Source organism: Meleagris gallopavo, chromosome 1 (assembly GCF_905368555.1).
Source record: "Meleagris gallopavo chromosome 1, MGAL_WU_HG_1.1, whole genome shotgun sequence".
Classification (NCBI taxonomy): domain Eukaryota; kingdom Metazoa; phylum Chordata; class Aves; order Galliformes; family Phasianidae; genus Meleagris; species Meleagris gallopavo.
Window position 1 is genome coordinate 172,874,861 of NC_139404.1, and position 19,897 is coordinate 172,894,757.

A 19,897-nucleotide genomic window follows, 5' to 3' on the forward strand; every position below is an offset into this window, starting at 1 on the left:
GGGCACTTTTAGTTACACCTTGGAAATTTCTGCTTGCAGCTTTAAAATACACTTGACTTAAATGAGCAACTTTTGGCACAGAGGAAATTCATCCTAATGATTCCAGCAGCCTTTCATCTGTAAGGTGGCAAAAGCTCAAAGAACACGTTTCTGACCTCCCAAAAGTTCTTCAAGAAAAACAGGAAAGACCAAACTCTACAGCTTGAATGTCTGGAAAGGACCCAGCTCCCTGTATGCCTTACGGCAGCGAGAGGTCACGGCTCCAACGCTGCTTGGAAGACGCCTTCCAGAAAGTCACGCTTATGAAGTGGACACCGAGGACTGGCGCTGCGATGCTTGGTGAGTGTGTTTGCTATGGAGAGTGAAAATAACACCTAAGAAATGAGCAGGAACACATTACACCCACCCCGTTGCTCTTGAAATCGAAGCATAAGAAGGAAACGGGACCGATGCCAACCTGTGCTCCTGGAGAACGGGGCTGAGAGAGGTGAGGGCATCGCCCTACTGACCCAGGGAGGAGGGCAACAGAACTTTGCTTCTTTCATGTTGCCTACAAACTGCTGGCTGCCACAAAGGAGCGAGCTCCTGCTTGTGACCAGTCAGGGTGTGTCTTCCCCTTGGGCATAGCATCGGGCAGCAAGAACCAAAAACGCAAGGGGTGCAGCATGGTGCTGGGCTGCAGATAAGGATCACTGGCTCAGTAAAAAGCAAAAATCACAGCTCTTTTATCAGAAAGAAAATGAAATCTAAGATGTATGTGGTGATGACTCCTAGAAGAGATAACTTGTAAAATGTGAGTTAGCAAATGATTGAACAATGTTGACTCATGTTTTATGATCAGACCTGACTGTAGCAGTGTATATGTGCGTTTCAGTTTGTTGACACGTTTGTAGAAATACCTTCTCATGAGGATGATCCCACATACAGGCATTATGTTCGAAAAACCAATACAGTAAACACAGGTGAGGATTCATCAAAGTCTGAGCTCTTTAGAATGGAAGCTTTAAGCACAGATTTGGTAGAAGGGTTTGGTTTTGCTCTATAAACTGCTGATGGCAAAGGGTTGGTGGCTGTCTGCCCCCAGAGTGGGCAAGCAGGGCTGCAGTGTGTGCGCTGTGCAGCCCTGTGGTGAGTTGGACACTGCCTCCAGTTCTGTGCCATCCATGAATTCATGAGGGTGCCCTCTGACCCATCATCCAGATCGTTAAAGATGGGAAACAGACTGGACCCAGTAATGACCCTGGGACACTCTGCTTGTTGCTGGCCTCCAGCCAGACTGCGCCTCTCACCACAACACTCTGGGCCTGGCCATTCAACTCATTTTTGATCCACCACGCTTTCTGCTCATCCAGCCCATACTTAACAGCTTCTCTATGAGGATCTTACTGGAGGTGGTGTCAAAGACCATACTGAAATCCTGGGAGACAATACTTTTCCTCCCCATCCAGGAGGCTGATGATTTCATTATAGAAGCTTATCAGGTTGATCAGGCACAACTTCCTCTTGGTGAATCCACACTGGCTATTCCTGATGTTTTTCTTCTGCCTGGAAATGAGTTCCAGGGTGAGCTGCTCCATCACCACCCCAGGGACCGAGCTGAGACTGACCAGCCAGCCATTCTCCAAATCCACCTTCTTGCCCTTTTTGAAGACAGGAGTGACACTTAGTTTCCTCCAGCCTTCAGGCACATCTCCCAGTTGCCATGATTGACCAAAGATTATAGAGAACGGCCTCAAAATCACTTATGGGTGCATTTGGTCAGGGCCCACGGTCTGGAAGATGTCTGTGGATAAGGTGATCTTTGAATGCCAACCAGCTTTCTTGGGCCTCTCTTCCCTGCAGGGCCTTACCCCAAGCAGATCCTTGGAGAGGCCCAAGTCTGCTCTCCACAGGTTCAGGGCTGTGAGCCGGCATTTGTCGCTCCTCCTTGCTCTTGGGATCCCAACCTCCTCCATTTTGTGGTCACAACAGCCAAGATTGCCTTCTTCCTCCACATCCCCAATGAGCCCCTTGTTGCTGGTGGCCACGAGGTCCTCTCCTTACTGGTTCCTTTGTCACTGGGAGGAGGAAGCTCTAAGAACACTCCAGGAACCTCCTGGTTTGCTTATGTCCCACAAGGATTGGTAGCACTGGTCGGCCACCCTCACCCTTGTCCCTTTATCCCCTGCTCCTATTTGTGTGCTGCTGTTTTTCCATCTGAATCATTTATCATGGCCTTGGAGCACAACAGAGCTGTGATTTGCGCTGAAGCCTCCAGCCTGCAGGAAACAGAAGGGCTCTAAGAAAAGGGAGGCTCCGGTTACAACTTCCCTCTTACTTACTGCTCCTGGCAGCACAGAAGCAGAATTGCCGTGAATGAGATGGAGCCTTAACCACGTGCATCCCTGAGACACAAACACAGAGACTGCGAATCCCGCAGTACCGCTCCATCCCTGCTTATGAATCCTCCCCGAGATGCCTTGGCTTTAAGGAGCACATGTAGTTTTCCTCCTAAAGCCAGCCAGCTGCATTGGTTTTGTCTCCTGTTCCTATTGCACCCACAACCTCTCCGGGCAGCCTGTGCCGGCGCCTCACTGCCCTCTGAGTAAGGAATTTCACCCCGACATCTAACCTAAATTTCCCCTCTTTTAGTTTAAAGCCATTCCCCCTTGTCTTATCACTATCAGACCACGTAAAAGCCACTCCTCCTGCTTGTAAGCTCCCCTCAAGTCCTGGAAGGTCGCTTGTTGGTGCACAGGCATTTGGAGGACTTTGGTCAAGCAAAACACGGGGCAACACTGTGTAAGCAGGGATGCATAACATTGTTCCTGTTGCTTCAGATGTATTTTTTTATAAAGAAAAGTTGTTCTGTGGGTGTGGATAGCCCTGTTTTTGGGGTGCTGGTCCCACACGTGGTGTGCAGCTGATGCCCCTACATGACAGCAGAGAGCCTCAAGGCCCAGCGTGGGGACCCCAGGCTGTGTGGCTGTGGAGTTGAGGCTCTGCTGGCCCCAGCACAACTCATCTGTCTGCCCGTCTTTCACTTTCTCTTTTTGCAGTGGTGGGTGGGGCTGCAGTTACCTTGGTCGATTATTTACACTTCGAATGGGAATCACAAACAAAAGGACGTATTTAATAAGAAGAATGTTTTCAATGCTGTTTCTAAACCCATGGCCACTCTGCTTTGTTGGTGGGTGATATCTTTTTTAATGCACTTCCCGCATGTTTTGTTTTTCAGGAGGCAGAGAGGCACACACAAACACAGCTCACATCTCAGGACGCAGCATACGCACAGTGTGCTCACAGCTCAGCAGCGAGCGGTGCTATTGGGGTTCAGGTAACGAAATGGGGGGAGAACCCCTCCTTCCCCATTCCTCTCACTGCAGCAGCTGCTGGAGATGCCCAGGACAGGGGCTCTGCAGGCTGTGCACACTGCAGAGTGTGAAAGCAAAGTGATGCGGGCAAGGAGGGGGCACGGGGGGCACATGAGCTGCTGCACAGATCTGTGCTCAAAGCATGATGAAAATCACATGGTTTCCTATTTCATTGCTCTAACTGAGCTTCCAGATTTACTGCATTGCTTCTCTGGGAGCCGGTGAAAAAGGCAGCGGTGTTCATGTGTGCCAAACTGCAAAGAGGTGACTGTGCTGTGAAGTTAATGTGAGCTGTTCTCAGCACCTGGACCTTGGACCCTGCATCCTCACCATCTCCACTGTCCCCATTATCTCTATCATCCCACCATCCCTATCATTCTTATCACCCCCATGATGCCACATACCCCTTGTTCCCATCATCCCCATCATCTCCCTTGTCCCCATCATTCCCATCGTCCCCATCATCCCTATTACATCCACCACTCCTAGCATTCTTATCATGGCCATGATCCCATGATACTCCTCATTCCCATCATCCCTGTCACCTCCATTCTCCCCATCATTTTCATCATCCCCATCATCTCCATTGTCCACATCATCCCTTGTCCCCACTGTCCCCATCATCCTCATCATTTTCCATCATTCCCCACCATCCCCACTGTCTCTATTTTCCTCAAGTCCCCGTGGATGGCATCCATTCTGAAATGCTAAAAATAATTCCTTCTGAAATACTGAAAAAAGATGTGGAGGATTCTTTTGTTTTACTTTTTTTTCTTCACTTCTTTGTTTCTTCCCTGATTTTCCATCTCAGAACATCGTTAGCAGAAATGTAATGAATCTTTAGGAGGGCTCCCAGAGTCTGTAGTGCTTTGCTTGGTTTTGGACTGGGTTGTTACTGCTCCAGGAAGTCACCTGAAGGTTAATGCAATTGCCATAATACAACAGATGTAAGAAAATAGATTATATCTTGATTTAAAGTCTGGGTTTCCAAACGGTGCAGCTCCCATTGGAAAACACCCAGGTTTTTTGAGCTGTTTCCAAAACACTTTTTAAGGAAAGCAGAGAAATGAATTAACGGCCAGAGCCATGGGGTCCCCCTGCAGCCTGTCTGCAGAGACCACTCTACAGCAAACAAACTGGCACAGGCGGGGTGCCAGGTGGGAGGAGGAAGGTGATAGGGGCTCTTTGTGACTTCCTCACTGCTCCTGGTGCCCATGCGGGATGCTGAGTTTGTTTCCTGGGATGTGGCGACTGACGTGCGATGGTTCCTGGGATTCTGGGTGTTTGATCCGAGGAAATCACCAGTGAGCCAGGAAATGTCAAGATTACATCACAGGCAGAAATTTTTTAAAGCCCTGAAAGAGAGCTTGTTAAAGCCCATTTCTCCGCAGCATAATCCCAGCTGCTTTCATTTTCACGTTGCACTTCAGCTTTACTGCAACGGGCAAGCGGAGCCTCTCCCAAACACCGCTCTGCTTTCTTCTCCCCCAACACATGGAGCTTTCACCAACCCCAGCTCCTGGCTCCCCCCCTGGGATGGGGCCATGGGGACGTGGCCATGGCCAGTAGCACACACAGAGCAGGACAGAGGGACACAGTTCCGTACCACCAGGGATTTGGGGGTCCTCAGTGGTGCCTGCCCCGGCCCCTGGAGAGGGACCTGGAGGAAGTGCCAAAACTCACAGCGAAATCTCACCTCGTTGTCTCCTCTTTAAATCCCTAATTTTGCAATGCTGTTAAGGGGCATCCAGCGGAGTATGTGACCCACACGTGTTTTAATTTCTTTTATGGGCTCTGGTTTGTTCTGTGCTCGATGTGTTTTTATAAAACGAAGATTTATTGGAACCTGGATTTTATGGCTTTAAGGTTCAATTGAGAACAGATTGTGAGTTTTTCCTTTTGGAAGAGGTAGGGGATGTTTGGAAGAGCCCCAAATAACCACGGTGCACCCATGGCACTCATGAAAGCCCAGGCCAAGGCTGACACCTTTTCACTTAACTTAAGCTATAATGTCAAAGCAAAAATTTACCATCATCTCCTGTTATGCCTTCCATATGCGATGCTCTACTGCATATAGAGGCGTGGTGTAGAAGCTTGGCTGCCCTTGTGCCAGTATCTAAAGGGAGGCTACCAGTATATAAAGGCAGGCTATAAGGAAGAAAGAGACAGACTCTTCAGCTGGGTCTGTTGTGATTAGACAAGGGGAAATGGTTTCAAACAAAAAGAGGGGAGATTTAGATTGGGTAAAAGGTAAAAGAAAAAGATTTTACAGTCAGGGTGGTGAGGCACTGGCACAGGTTGCCTAGAGAGGCGGTAGATGCCCCATCCCTGGAGATACACAAGGTCAGGTTGGACAGGTCTCTGAGCACCCAATGGAGCTGTAGGTGTTTAGTGCAAGGAATTGGACTAGATGACATTTAATGGTCCCTCTCAACTCAAATGATTCTATGATTCTATGAAATGACAATCCATGCCATAACAGAGCCTGGACTCAGCGCCGTGCCCAAGAAAGAATGAGTCAGCAAAAAATCCAAGTACACATTATGAACGGTGCTGCAAATTCCCTTTCAGATGTGCACTCCTGGCTTTTCTAGTAAAGGCACAGAGATGCCACTGCTTTCTATAGCAGCCATGCACCCAGCAATTTTAATACAGACTTATAATCATAGAATCATGGAATTGTTTGAGTTGGAAGGGGAGTTTTAAAGGCCATCTAGTCCAAATCCCCTGCAATGAACAGGGACACCTACAGTTCCATCAGGTGCTCAGAGTTCCATCCAACCTGATCAGTGTCTCCAGGGATGGGGCATCCACCAGCTCTCTGGGCAACCTGTGCCAGCGCCTCACTGAATGGAAGCTTAAAATTGCAGGAGTATCCATGGAGCAAACACCATGTGTTTATATAGCATTAAGCACAACCCAAAGTATGGGCAATAAACATAGCCCTCTTAAGAGCAACATTCATTCAGAGCAAACTCCAGCTCCCGGCACAGGCAGCCCCGTTCCCTTCTGTTCACTCTGTGGCAGCCGGAGCCAAGGCACAGCCCTGTGCTGGCAGTGCCATTGCGTCCCACACTGCCCCGGGCACGGCACTACGACACAAGCAGCACCGAGGAGCAGAGCCCGCCCGGCTCTCCGGTTACCACGAGGTGAGTAAACAAACACGTTTATCACAAGACAGCAGGGCGGTCCGCCAGCTTTGGTTAAAATTAAACAACAACAAAATCATCACGGCATGAGAAAAGTCCTCCACGAGAATGCTAATCCACGCGAGCACCAGAAATACATCTTGTCACAGCGCCGGGCCCCCACATCTGTTCCGCCACCAGAGGATTCTCCACGAACAGCCGCTTTAATGGGAGCAAGCAGCCTGCTTGCAGACACGAGCTCCAAAAATACATCTCCTTTCCTCCCCGCGCAGTCCCGTGCTTGGCAGGGAACCAGACATAAGGTTCAGCTCCCAGTTCAAAAAGCCCTTCTGTAGGAATCGGCTGTGAGCTTGATTTAATAAAAACCCGCCCGGCTTCCTCCGGGGGGGCTAATGGGATGCAGAGCCCCGCACCTCGCGGGCTCCATCGAGGCACCGCGCTGCTGGACCCCAAGGGTGCTCCCAAGGGTGCTCCCAAGGCCGAGATGGGGCGCTTTCCGCCATAGCGGGGTGCTGAATCGGAGCTGTTGCCCCAAGCTCCCCCCGGGCACTGAGGAGGAAGAGGAGGGTTTCTCGGTGTGCAGCACAGCTGTCAGCCCCGGAGCGCCGGTCTCTGATTGAACGTAGCACAGTCGCAGTGCATTTGACAGCTAAATTATATATTGAGTGTTGGAAATCTTGACATCTTGTAAATGATATTCCATTGACGAGCATCTATCCACTCGTCAGCTGCACCAGGCTCAGGAGGACGTCCTGCCCTAACCAAATTCCATCTCCATGTGAGTGCAGAGGTGGGATCGGCCCTTGGAAGGTCCTTCCATAGCTACGGGGCTGCGTCAGCGCCCTACAAACCAAAACCTGGGGCTGAGCCACTGTGAATCCAGCGCTTCCTTCACCTGTTCTAAAGGAGCAGCAAAAAGCAGGGAAGGGAGCAAAGGCAGCATGAGAGACAGATGCAGCCCAAATAGTAAACACTGAAATGAGTCCTTCTGAAATTCGTAAATTTCCTGGATCCATTTCCCTCCTTTCCCAGCGTTTTGCTGAGCACTGCGGGATTCAAGCCATTATTATTTTAAGCAGTTTCTTGGCTTTTCTGGCTGCAAAAATAGTCATCGCTTGTAAATTTAAGGCATTGCTGTCTTATCTGGTGTGCAGCCAAAGGGGATGGAAACAATAGAAGAAGTGTGAACTTTCTCCTTCATCTCAGTGAACATTAACTTCAAAGCCTGGCTGTAAAGTCTCAGATGTAATGACTATTTGTCCAAAGGAGAAACACATCAGCTTGATCAATGAATTAAAGTTATAAAACACAGAGGTTACATTTGCTCGGCACTTGTGAAGAAACACATGGCTGTGCTTGGGTGGGGGCAAACTGTTACCGGGTTATTGGGGAGCGGTTGGTGCTGCTGGGCTTTCTGTCCCCATGGTCCCTCTGTCCTCCGGTGCAGGACCGAGCTCACTTTGTCACTGAGGTTTCTCTGCAGCACTGGTGAGCTCTAGCAGGCAAATGCCATTGGACCTGGGCAGCAGCGCTGGCACAGCTATGCGAGGATGCTCAGGGATATCAAAGAAATGTGGTAAGATCCCTAGATCCCTCCTTTTTCCCACATTTTCCATTTTTCAACCAAAAAGTCCATGAAAATCTCCTGGGCACCCTGCTCTGAGTGTCCCTGCTGGGGCAGGTTTGGGCCAGGTAACCTGCAAAGGTCCCTTCCCCATGAAAAAGGACAAGAGTACAAATCTCTTTTTGCTTCCATAACTTCACATCAGGAACCTGAAGGGAAGAACACTTCTATTATTTGAGTTTTATCAAATATTTTCTCAAAGATGACCACTACACGACTCCTTCCAGAAAACACCCCTTCTCCTTTCCTTGTTGTAGCTGGTGTGAAGAGCCCACACCCATCCCATCCCCAAGCAGTGGCTGCATGGGCCTTGTCTGGGAGGTTTGCCTGTAGGAGCATGGCCTAGCTGGCTCCGTGCTGGCAGTCTCCCTAGAAGAAGCAAGCAGAACCCTGCCATGAGCACCAGCTTCTCCCTCCTGGGCATCAGGGCCGGGCAAGCGGAGCACGCTGAAGCTCTGCCTGGGGAAGGAGAGGAGGAAGTGCCACAGTATGAAAGGAGGGTTTGTATGAAAGGAGGGTTTGTCTGAAAGCTCTCTATCATCTTCTGCCAACAGTTTGTTTGCATCAACTCTGGATGAACACGACAGGAGAGCTGTGTTGTTCTTGTATAGGAGCTGGGTTCAGCTGGAGCAAACTTCACCTGGCCCTGCTGTGCTTGGCCTCCAGGAGGTGACTTACCAAGAGGCCTCCTCCATGCCATCCCTTCACCCCATCAGTGTCCCTAGGGAACAAGTAGTGGGACTGGCTGTGTGGGGCTGGAGAGGGCATCCACCTCCTTGTCCTTAGTCCTTGGGAGATCCGGGGATGTCACCACACCTAGGCTTGTACATGTATTCAATCTGCTCTTAGCAAAGGGGTCAGTGACAGCTGTCCCCTTTCAGTGCTCCAAGTCCCACTTTTCATCTCCAGTGGGTCAAGTCCTGGGCTTTGGAGCAAACTGGGAGCAGTGACATGTTGTGTTACACAGTCAAAAAGCAATGGTCACTCTCTAGTTCAGTATGAGGCCTCACCTCGAGTACTGTGTTCCATTTTGGGCACCTCAGTACAGAAAGGACACGGAGGTGCTGGAGTAGGTCCAAAGAAGGGCAGCAAGGCTTGTGAAGGGCTTGGAGAATGTGTCCTGTGAGGAAGGCATATTTTGGGGAAAAGGAGGCTGAGGGGAGACCATATTGCTCTTTTCCAATATCTGAAAGGTGCTTACAGTGAGAGCGGGGTGGTCTCTTCTCACTGGTGACAGGTGACAGGATGAGGGGAAATGGCCTCAAGTTGCACCAGGGTAAGTTTAGGTTGGATATCAGGAAAAACTTCTTTAAGGAGAAAAAGTTGTGAAGCACTGGAATAGGCTGCCCAGAGAGGTGGTTGAGTCACCATCCCTGGATGTGTTTAAAAACCGTTTGGATGTGGTGCTCAGGGACATGATTTAGCAGAGGGTTGTAAGAGTTAGGGTAGTATGGTTAGGTTGTGGTTGGACTTGATCTTTAAGGTCTTTTCCAACCTGAGAAATTCTATGACTCTATGATTCTATTTGTAAACAGAGGCCTGACAGACGCTTTGGGTGGGAGGCGTGAGATTTATCAGGAAAAAGGAAGAGGAAAGCAAGAACCTTGAAGGCTTATGATCTGGCTGTGCAGCTGCAGTGACAGAGTGAACTCAAGATCAAAGGAAACGCACTGTTGCTCTCCAACACCTCGCCTAGACCAGGGATTAGACCCAATATTAGTTATCAGGAGTATAAAAAGCACAAACATGCCCTTTGCTCCTTGGAAGATACGGAACCCAGAAGGATGCCAGATTTCATTTAGGAAAGCACATTTGCATGTGTTGATTTCTTCAGCCCCGCACCATTCCTCAGAACCCTCTGCTGCTCTGGGTGGAGACAGAGCAGGGCTGCAGACTGCTGCTGCTGCAGGAGTGTAATTGCAATTGCTGCTTGGTGCTTCTGCTAATCTCTGAGACCTGCAGCAAGCACTCCAAGTGCAAACTGGGAGTGTTTTGGGGTAGGGATGCACTGCATAAAACAACCTCACAGGACTGGAAGAAACCCATGTGGAACCTTTTGATGCTTGCATTTCACTGAAGGAAGGGAGGCCAGACTGAAGCCCAGGCTTGTCACTTGGATTTTGGCTGCCTGGAGAGAATCTCCAATACCTGGTTTTGCAGCAGAGTGTGCCCTATGTGCTGAAGTCCCAGTGTGGTTCAGCTCTCAGCCCAGTCTCTGGCCAGAACTGTGCCATCTTTCTACAAAACCCATTAGCTCACTTTGTGTGTCCAAAGGGGTTTTTGGCTTCTGGGGCCACAATATGAAGATGGCAGCAGTGAAGACCCAGCCTCTGCAACAACCATGCTTCAGCACAGGCTCCCTCTAAAAGCCATGTACTGCAGAACAGATGGTACATCTGTTTCTATTTCCAGTATGATCTCACTAATCACTTTTTAAGAATCTAGCATTCAGAGCTAATCAACATGAGCTGAATTGCAGTAAATGTTCCTACAACAATGGAAAACCCTTTGCAACTGCCTTTCCCTAGGTTATCCCCTTGGGAAGCAGAGTTTATCCTCTGCCTGAATTTGGCCAGAAGCCCCATGATCCCTGCAAAGCCAGGGCCTCTCCCTGAAGAGCTTCTGCCTCATCTAGGTACTTGTCTGTTTGACAAAGTAGAGCTGACTTTCCAGTTCAGTAGTCAAACCAACAGCTAAACACTCACTTCATGGGTCAACCCCAACTTCTCGCAGGGATGGAGGGGAGAATCCCCAAGGAGACCTTGCCATGAGCACATGGCTTATCATCCTCTATAATCCGCGATGTACAGCGTAAGCTCAAAGCTCAAAGTTCAAAACCCTCCTGCTTGTCATACAGAACAAGATTTTTAAAGAAGACTCCTGGAAGCAGTATCATACCCAGCATGCCAGGCAGCCCAGAGGCACATCAGATAGCTGAACTCCTCAGGTGACTCAAGGGTCCTTGCCCCTGATGTCCCCATTGTGATGGACGTGCCTGGGCTGTCCTCTGGAGATGGACAAGTGCAGGAGCATTGCTCTGGGCATAGCTACTCTCAGGACAGCTTTCAAGGGCCCATGGGCAAGCTCTGCCTCCCTGCCAGATGGTGCTCCTCCAGCATGCCCCACTGGGCTGTCCATCTATCCACCAGCTCTCCTCTATGCTTACATGCCTCAGCCCAGGGCATGCAGCACTCTGACCTTGTTACACTGCAGAAACCCAACACCGGTGAGTTATGGCACTGCTATCATTATTTCAGGCATTAGGACCTAAGAAAAACAAACAAACAAACAAACAAAAAAACCCAGACCCTAATAAAATCTCTTTCTTTCCTAGGCCCACAAGCACAACCCACAGGACCAAGCAAGACCTGAGATGTAACACATGGCAGAGAAATCCTTGCTCTGGCTGAAGTGTTCTCAGTTCCTTTCCCAATATGACTTGTCATTGATGTTTCTATGTCCTTGCTTTCAGGACACAGCTCTTTATGATTCCATTAGGTTATTACATTCACTGTCTGTCTGATTTTAAACACCTTCTCAGGGACAGGTACCAATGCAGCAATGCTAACTTTTATTTTCAGGACACGGCAATGGATCTCAATGGGTGCTTTGACTGAGAACTGCCACATGTCCTGAGAACACATTTCTTTGTCCCATTTTTTTTGCTGCCTCTATTAGCATCCATTGCTGGGGTCACACAAAGCACAGCGGAGCTGTTACAAGCCTTAAAATGGCAACCTCAGCATTTGTAGAGTAACCACCGACTGCAGGGGGTGGTAGGCGTGCATTTGCAGCTGTGTTCCTTTTAAAGCTGATTTATTTTAACGAGAATTTCACGGCACGCAGCTGGCAGCAGCCGATAGACACGGCAGTTTCCAGTTTCTCTGCTTTGGAGCAGTCTGAGGTACTCAGGGCCTTCTTTGTCCTCATCTTTCCAATAAGACCAGGAATCTGGAATCTCAGAGTCCTGGGAAAGTCTGGAATAAGACTTACCCTTGTTGGTGGGACCTGATGGGAGGTACCCATGAGTGTAGGGAGGGAGCTGGCCAATGTTAGTGATGAAGTATAGACTAGATATGTAAACGGTGAGGTGGATGGAAAACTGGCAGAACTGCCAGGCTCAAAGGATTGTGACCAACTGCATAAAGTCCTGGTGGAGGCCAGGCACTGACAAAGTGCTACGGAGTCCAGTACATTTAACATTAGTAATTTCCTGGAAGATAAGAAAGAGCATACCCTCAATAAGTTTGCAAAGGATACAAAACAGGGATGGGCAGTCTGCAGAGCAGGACCTGGGGCTCCTGGTGGACACCAAGCCAGCAATGTACACTTGTGTAGAAGACCAGTGGCCTCCTGGTCTGCATTAGGAAGAGCATCACCAGCAGATGAAGGGAGGTGATTCTTCCCATCTACTCAGCACTAGCGAAAAACATCTGGGGTGTTATGTCCAGATTTGGGCTCCCCAAAACAAGAGGGGCTTTGATGTACTCAAGCGAGCTCCTTCAAGACTCGCGATTAAGGAATTGAATCAGCTGACACGAGAGGCTGAGAGTGCTGGAATTAGTGACCCTGGAGAAAGCTCAGGATCTTATCACAGTGACTAAATCAATGTGTTTAACTATTGGATACTGAGATTCAGAAAAGAAGACTCTTCCAGGTAGTGCCCAGCTCAGGACAGGAGACAATGGACACCAACTGAATAACTCTTTGTGGTTGAGCGCAGGAAGAAGTTCCCCACAGAGGCTGTGGAGCTCCCATCCTTGGAGGCACCAGACCTGACTGGATGTGATCTGACACATTCTGCTCTGGGTGTCTTTGCTTGAGCTTGGGTTAGAAGCTTTCCAGAGATGCCTTCCATCTTCAATCATTCTGTGAAATATGTTTAATTCTCCAGCATACAGCACAGTTACTTTAAAGTCAACATTCATACCTCACTACAAGAAATGTGGCATTAAAGCCCAATAACACACTGAATCTTTGTCAAACTTGTGGGGCCAGAGTTCCAAAAGAGCTTTAACAATCTAACAAACTGAGGTACAAAATGCACCACGTGACTCAGATGTTCCTACTGCAACAACCATGCAATCAAAAGCTTCTCAAACACAGCTATTTGTTGCCAGGACAGCGTGGAGCCAACATGGTGTGATTCAAGTTTTAGAAGAGACTTTATAAAATATCAGGAGTTACCCAGTGCCACCCAGTGTTGGCAGCTAGAAGAAGAAAGGATAAATATGGTTACAAATGGGTGTAGCCCAGTGGAACAGGAAAACAGAAAAATCCCAGTTCTTCCTTTCTGTATCACGGGTCAGTAATGGCACAGAAGATGTGCAGCACTGAGGTCTGGGAGGCAGCTGTTCCTCAGCAGAGATGTGCCTTAGTTTGTCTTGTTAAAAAAAATCTTTCACCTTTTACAATCACTTTTCAAAGCATGTAATCAGTTTGAGAGAGATGTAGATGGTCCCTTTTGTCATGAGGCTCATGCCTGTAACATCAGTCTAGAGAGAAAGTCATCCTGATTATTCTGGTTAGATGTTCGGGAATTTAGATTAGAAAAAAATATGTAGGAGGTGTCTCCTTCCCAAGCTAAGTATAGTTAAAACATTACCTTTTCTCCTTTATCTCAGATGCTGCGTTTGACCTGCCTTTTCCTTGAAGCCTTTTAAATTTCACAGGATCTCATGCATATGAGACAAGGAAACACTCTCCCAGTCATGGTCTTTTGATAACTGAATAAATGTACTTAGGTTTTGTCCTTCAGAAGACTGTATGAAACTCAGTCAGCATCATGGTCCCATTTAACAGAGAAGGAAACTGAGGCACAGCCCCAATCTCCTCAGCACAGCAGAGAGCTGGGCTCTGTCTGGGGAGGATGGAGAGAAGCTGGATCTCACAGCCCAAGTGAGAAATAGGAGAAGGGGAACACGAGGCACTGAGATGCTTCAAACCCATCAGGGTTTGGGTGGTGAGGGGATTCCAGGGTAATGATTTCATCTGAGGTGTCCATGGCAGAGAAACCCTCCTTCAGTCACTTCTAGTACTTCAGACTCACTTCCTCTGCCCTGAAGCACTCTAATTTCCCACAGAAAAGAAGACAACAGCAATTTGAGCAGTTCTCTGCCAATTCTTTATTTTACTTTCTAGAAGACAAAAGGCCAAGGAAAGGGAGCAATGGGAGTACAACTCAGATTAACACATCACAAACAGTAAAACGAACAGTGGTTGCCCTCCAAAACACCCCATTGCACTGTGTGTCTGGAGGGGTCTATTCTCACATTTTTCTTTTCTCCTCCACCCATACATCTCTGCAGCAGATCCTTGCTGCCTGCTGCCAACAGGCCACCTTCCTACCTTACTTTTTCCTGAGCTCCTGGAGATGGGCCAGGGTTGTGTGGCTGCAGCTCACGTGCTGAAAAATCCTGTCCTGGAGCCAACATGCTTTTTCTTTTCTGGACAGTCCTTCAAGTTCCTCGAGAACCTGGGAACTGAGTGGCCCTGAGTGCCTGTAGGAAGACCCCAGGGTCATTAATAACATCTGCATGCTTCACTGGGGCCATGCACCGCCTAGGTGCTCTCCACAGCTACAAGATGCTCAATCCACCTCACACAGAGCTTACAGCTTGAAGCCCAAGGCAGAAAATCACTAATTTCTATGATGACTGCCCAACCTGGGCCTCAGGAATTCTTCAAAAAGAGAATTTTCTGTAACAGAGGCCACAGGACAAAGTACAGAAGGAGCTAAGTGGAGAAAGGAGACCAGACAAATATAACATTCATGGAGAAATAAACCAACAGTGCGTATCCCCCTCATTGAGAAGGTTTATAATGTAAGTTTGCAATGAGCCAGTCCTACTCCAGGGGTTTTACAGTCTCAACAACCAAGATGAAATAAGAGGAATGGGAAGGAGGTAAACCTGTGATTCTCTGCATTACGCAGCATAACTCTGCTTTGTTTACAGGTTGGGGACTTTTTTAAACCTATAAATAAACTGGGGATGTTAATGATACCATTAATCTTCGCTGGCCACCGTCCCAGCTATTTTCAATGCTGAGGTTACCTTGCATCCCTCAGCAAACACCAGTCTCCAGGGGAGGGCTGGATGCTGTGTACCCGGCCCCGGGCCACTGCTCTCAGCAGGACATTGCTGCGTCCCTGGCTATGCACCAGGACGCGTTCCCAGTGCTGGTCCTCCTGGCCACGGGCCTGGAGGAAGCAAAGAAAATACTCATCAGGGAATAAATGACAGGAGAATGCATGATCTCCTTGCCTCCTGCTAGGAAATGCCCTGATGGAGACCCTTGCTTCTCTGGAGGTCTGGCAGCCTGCTCTCCTGCCTCTACCTTTCCAAGGGGAGAAAAGTGACTACATCTTGCTCTTCTTCCGCTCTCATACAAAGCTGGTCTGAAATAGCTCAATATATAGGGACTGCAACACATCCTTGCCTTGTCAGGTATGGTGGGACACAGGAAAAGCTCTATTTTTAACAGCATGGAGCTGCACCAGAGGAGGGTCAGTCTTGGTTTTAGGAAAAGGCTCTTTACTGGAGGGTGGTGGGTATGGAAGAGGCTCCTCAGGGCAGTGGGCACGGCCTTAGCTGCTGGATTTTCAGGAGTGTTTGGACAACAGTTGCAAACATAGAATTTGAATTTTGTGTGTTCCTGTGTGGAGCCAGGAGTTAAGCTGATGGTCCTTGTGGGCCCCTTTCAATTCAGGATATTCTATGATTCTATGATTCTTCTCCTCACTGAGGTGTCAATATGGGATCTGTTGAGGACAGCAACCCCAGAACCACGTCTGCCAGGTATGGTGCTCATGATGCACCAGGGGCTGGTTTGGCTGCAGATGCTAGTCTGGCAGTAGTTGCCATGCTTCCTGGATTCACCTCATGACTGTAATATGGTTCTGTTTATTATTTCTGCTACAATATGCCAGAAATATGAATTCCTAGAAGAGTAAACAAGGATTTTTCTCCTTTTAGAAACAAAGTTCACGCTTAGTGGAAATAGGTCCCTTTGAAAACCAAGCCTACAGAGTTTTCCTTTGAACTCCCTTCTTGAACACCCAAGATGGTCAAGCACAGCCACATGTGGCTAGAGAAACAAATATTCCTGTACCACCAGATAATGATGCTGGCCAACCTTCTATTTTCTGTAACCTGCCAAGAAGTTGCAACTCTCTCTCAGCAGTAGCACACAGTAGTCAATCACGCCCTGGTCCCAAGTCATGTTTGGCTATGGAAGTTATGAGAATTTTCTCTCCTGAAGCACTCAGCATTGTGTCGCAGTTTCCTTACATTCTCAGAAAGCACACAGAATTTTCTCTGTGCTGTTTACTTTGTGCTGTTTACTGTTATTTCCCAATTCCATAATACCTATTGTTGTCTGGATGCCACTTCCTATAAAGTATCCACAGAGGACTATTAAGAGAAGTTTGGATGCTTTTCCTTACCTTACTAATGATATTTCTGGGCCTGTGTCAGCAATTTCTCCGTGGAGATCCATCCCTCCTGACCCGACTTGCAACTCACAAGTAAAGCATCCTGCTCTCCCTCAGGAACTGCAATGAAATTCATTTAACTTATTTGGGTTTTACTATGCTTCCTTGATGATACACAATGGAAAATCTGAAAGCATTGTTAATGCCACAGCTTCCAAGCTATCTAACCTCTTTGGGGTTCCTAAAGACAGGGAAAACCATATATAAAGGACAACGGCATTTCATCAGATGAGTTTGCTCTCCATATAGAAGATGGCTGCATTTAGAGAGTTAGCCATCTACACTCTTTTGGAATAAACTGGAGTAGCATCAACCTCAGAAAGGGAGCGGGGAAAAAAGCCCCTCAAAATCCCAGTTTTTCTCCTCATATTATCCTGTGCCTGGTGAAATAGTGTGTCTGGTGAGAAACCAGCTGGCATCAGACACACAGAGATCCTCTAGACAGACTCAACTGAACATTCACCTTGACGAAGTAATCAACTTGTCAAGCACAGGAAGTCCTCGCAGCCAGACCGATGATGGAGGGTAACCAATACTCCATCTGCAGCAGCAAGCAGTCAAGGATTTGAAATATTACACAAGGCAGGAGACCTGAAATGTTAGAGAAGAAAGAGTATGTAGACAAAGGGATAGATTAGCAATATGTATGGGCCAGAAAAATGAAAAAGCCAGAAATGTTTCATACTGGTCCCAAATGAATAGCAGCCTCATATGAAGTGGTTAAGGCTTGTGGCATATGGTGAAAACATAGGCTAAGCCAAATAAACAATCTCAAGCTAGTGGCACAGAAGAAATAATCTCTCTCGAGCAAGAAAAGGCATCTGTTTCTTCATCCCAGATATGAAAATGTCCATGTCCAATGTGAGCAATGCTGAGTGCTCTGTGGGCAGGTGACACCATCTCCCAGCTCCTGAGGGGAACAGGCAGCCACTGCCCTGGTGTGTGATGCCTGCAGGCAGCCTGACTGAGTTCCAGCACAGGGGTTTGATGCTCCTGCTCTTGCAGATCCCACTGCTACAAAGCAAGGCCACTGGCAGTGGTGGTGTCAGGAATTCCCCATGCTCTCTTGAACCAGCACCTCAACAGAGACACTTGATTGCATAAAAAAGGCTCTTAAACCCAGCTAAAATAATTCCTGCCTGTTGACCCATCATTACTGCTTACAAAAAAACACCAAACAAACACAAATCCTAAGTGGGGGAGTTCTCTGCTTAGCCTAAGATAACACACTGCGATCCAGGGGTAGGAAGGTGCAGCTACAGCAGGGACAGGTGGTGCTGCCAAAGATTATCCAAACGGTAACCGTTTCTTTCCACATTTCCAAAAGGAGGGAGAGAAGGGCGACAGTGCCTCAGAGGGACATCTGGAGTTGAGCCCCATGCCATGCAACCCACTGCCTGCGTCTACTGCCTGGAGTGCCAGTAGCTGAGGATCCACACCCTGGAGAAGACACTTGGGAGACTGAGATGTACGTACATTGGACATAGAAATGTGAAACTCACTTATTAGCGTTGATAATTAACTATTGTTTGCCTAGGAGAGTGTGCTGGAACTGTTTATTTGGAAGGCTGCTCCCAAGGCAGCAGGAGCCCATGGCTAGTGTGTTGTGTAAGTCACACCAGATGCACAGATGAAGAAGTTCCTTCTTTGGTCCTAAGTGCTGCTGAAAAGACAATGGGATTCAAGAAAACTGGAAATGACCACTGCTACATAAACCCAGCATTTCAGCATATTCTGATGGAACAGAGCCTCCTACCTGCAAGTTGTAGCTAGTTTGGGTTTCTCACCTGTCCTGGAGGAGATACTGGGGGGTTGGTCTCGATGATCTCTAGAGGTCCCTTCCAACCCCTACAATTCTGTGATTCTGTGATTCTGTGAGATACTGGCCAGTCGTGAGATTCATTCTCTAGTCAGGTTTCTGTACTAGTATGATTGTTTCCTCTATAACCACTCAGTGGGAACCAGTGCTTTCTCTTCTGTATTCAGCTTTTTTTAATTTGTTGGATGCAAAAACTTTGACATTCACCTTAACGATGTTTCTTTTCAGTTGCTTCATGTTTCCCTTTGTCAAGCTCTTCTAGTAATATTAACTGCAACTAATGAATTAACTCATAGCTGAACCTTGCCAGTCTTTTAAACCCAGTGCTGCTTTAGATCTTGATTGCTGGTTTAATTTTTAACCCTCCTAGAATTGCTGCATTCAAGCTATCCCAATGCACACCACGGTCTGGAGCTGGTTCCTGGTTACACAGTGTAACAGCTGTGAGCAGTACACATGAATCAGGCACGCTGGGGGACTCTGCTTCTCCTGCAAGTTATCCACAGGAAATAGTTCATAGCAAAATTTCATCAGAATCCTGGAAAACAAAGAGTCTTACTAGTTTAGGCATCTGAAAAATGATGCAAATGATATGAGCACACATTTCACTAGCATTGTACGCAAGCAATATTAGGCAAATGCACGTTTTTCCAGATTCTCTTTTCTGTTTCTCATTTCTGAGCACATCCTTAGAAAGGAACAGGAGTCCAGAGTTTTAGGTTAGGACCTTGTTTGATCCTACACCAAACTGGACAGATTTGCAGACGCTGCCCTTTCAAGTCCCATGACTACTTGAAGGGTCTGCAGGCGTCCACCTGCTGTGAAAGCCAGGATATTTGTATTTTGGTAACTCTCAGGTGGTTAAGGCACCCGATTTTCATCAGTTTGACTTTAAGTTCTAAAATTCTGGCCTAGAGGTAGGCAGAAAACTGGAATTTGTTGCCCAGAGCCTGGAAACACACTGGCCATTTGGGTGCCTGAGTTCAGGCTGAAATGAAGGCTCCTCACTTGTCAGAAGGTTTAAAACAAAACAGGAAGTTATTAATATCAGAGGCTGAGCTGACTGGAGAGCCAAACAATATGAAGCAGAACGTGTCTCCCCATTTTCCTGTTTATCTCTTGCTATTTTAGAACACAGGGGAGATGAAGAGTCACAGTTTCCCCATTACAATGCAGTGCTACAAGGCAGTGAATTCTGTCCGTCATCACAGTACAGATACAGCATCTCCTACAGTCTCTAAAGTTTTTGCCATGCTTTGAAACAAATATGCAACTAATTTTGAAATGATGGAGTGGAACACAACAAAATGATGCAATGCAGCAGCATGCAGGAGTTCAGAGAAAGTGAGCAGTAGTGAAACTACAGGGGAGGGTGATAGCCTGCCTGGATATAATTATCTTAGGAAAACATTGGAACTAACGAACTTTCTCCTGAGGAAGAGCCATTAGATTTTTAAT

At 47.7% G+C, this 19,897-nt stretch overlaps 1 long non-coding RNA gene across 12 annotated transcripts in view; it reads right to left on the reverse strand.

Moving 5' to 3' along the window:
- Positions 1–14,236: 14,236 nt before the first annotated feature.
- The window catches only part of LOC104917546 (uncharacterized), a 52,370-nt gene continuing 46,709 nt past the window's right edge, over positions 14,237–19,897 (reverse strand). For 6 of the 12 annotated variants that reach the window (XR_014881078.1, XR_014881075.1, XR_014881074.1 and 3 more), the window contains 4 exons: positions 18,408–18,977; positions 17,084–17,211; positions 16,573–16,680; positions 14,237–14,626 (listed from right to left, as the gene is read on the reverse strand). This is a non-coding gene — a long non-coding RNA (uncharacterized LOC104917546). Of the gene's footprint in view, positions 15,328–16,572; positions 16,681–17,083; positions 17,212–18,407; positions 18,978–19,897 lie in introns of all 12 variants that reach the window. The other 6 variants (XR_014881080.1, XR_014881079.1, XR_014881077.1 and 3 more) reach the window with 2 other exon arrangements.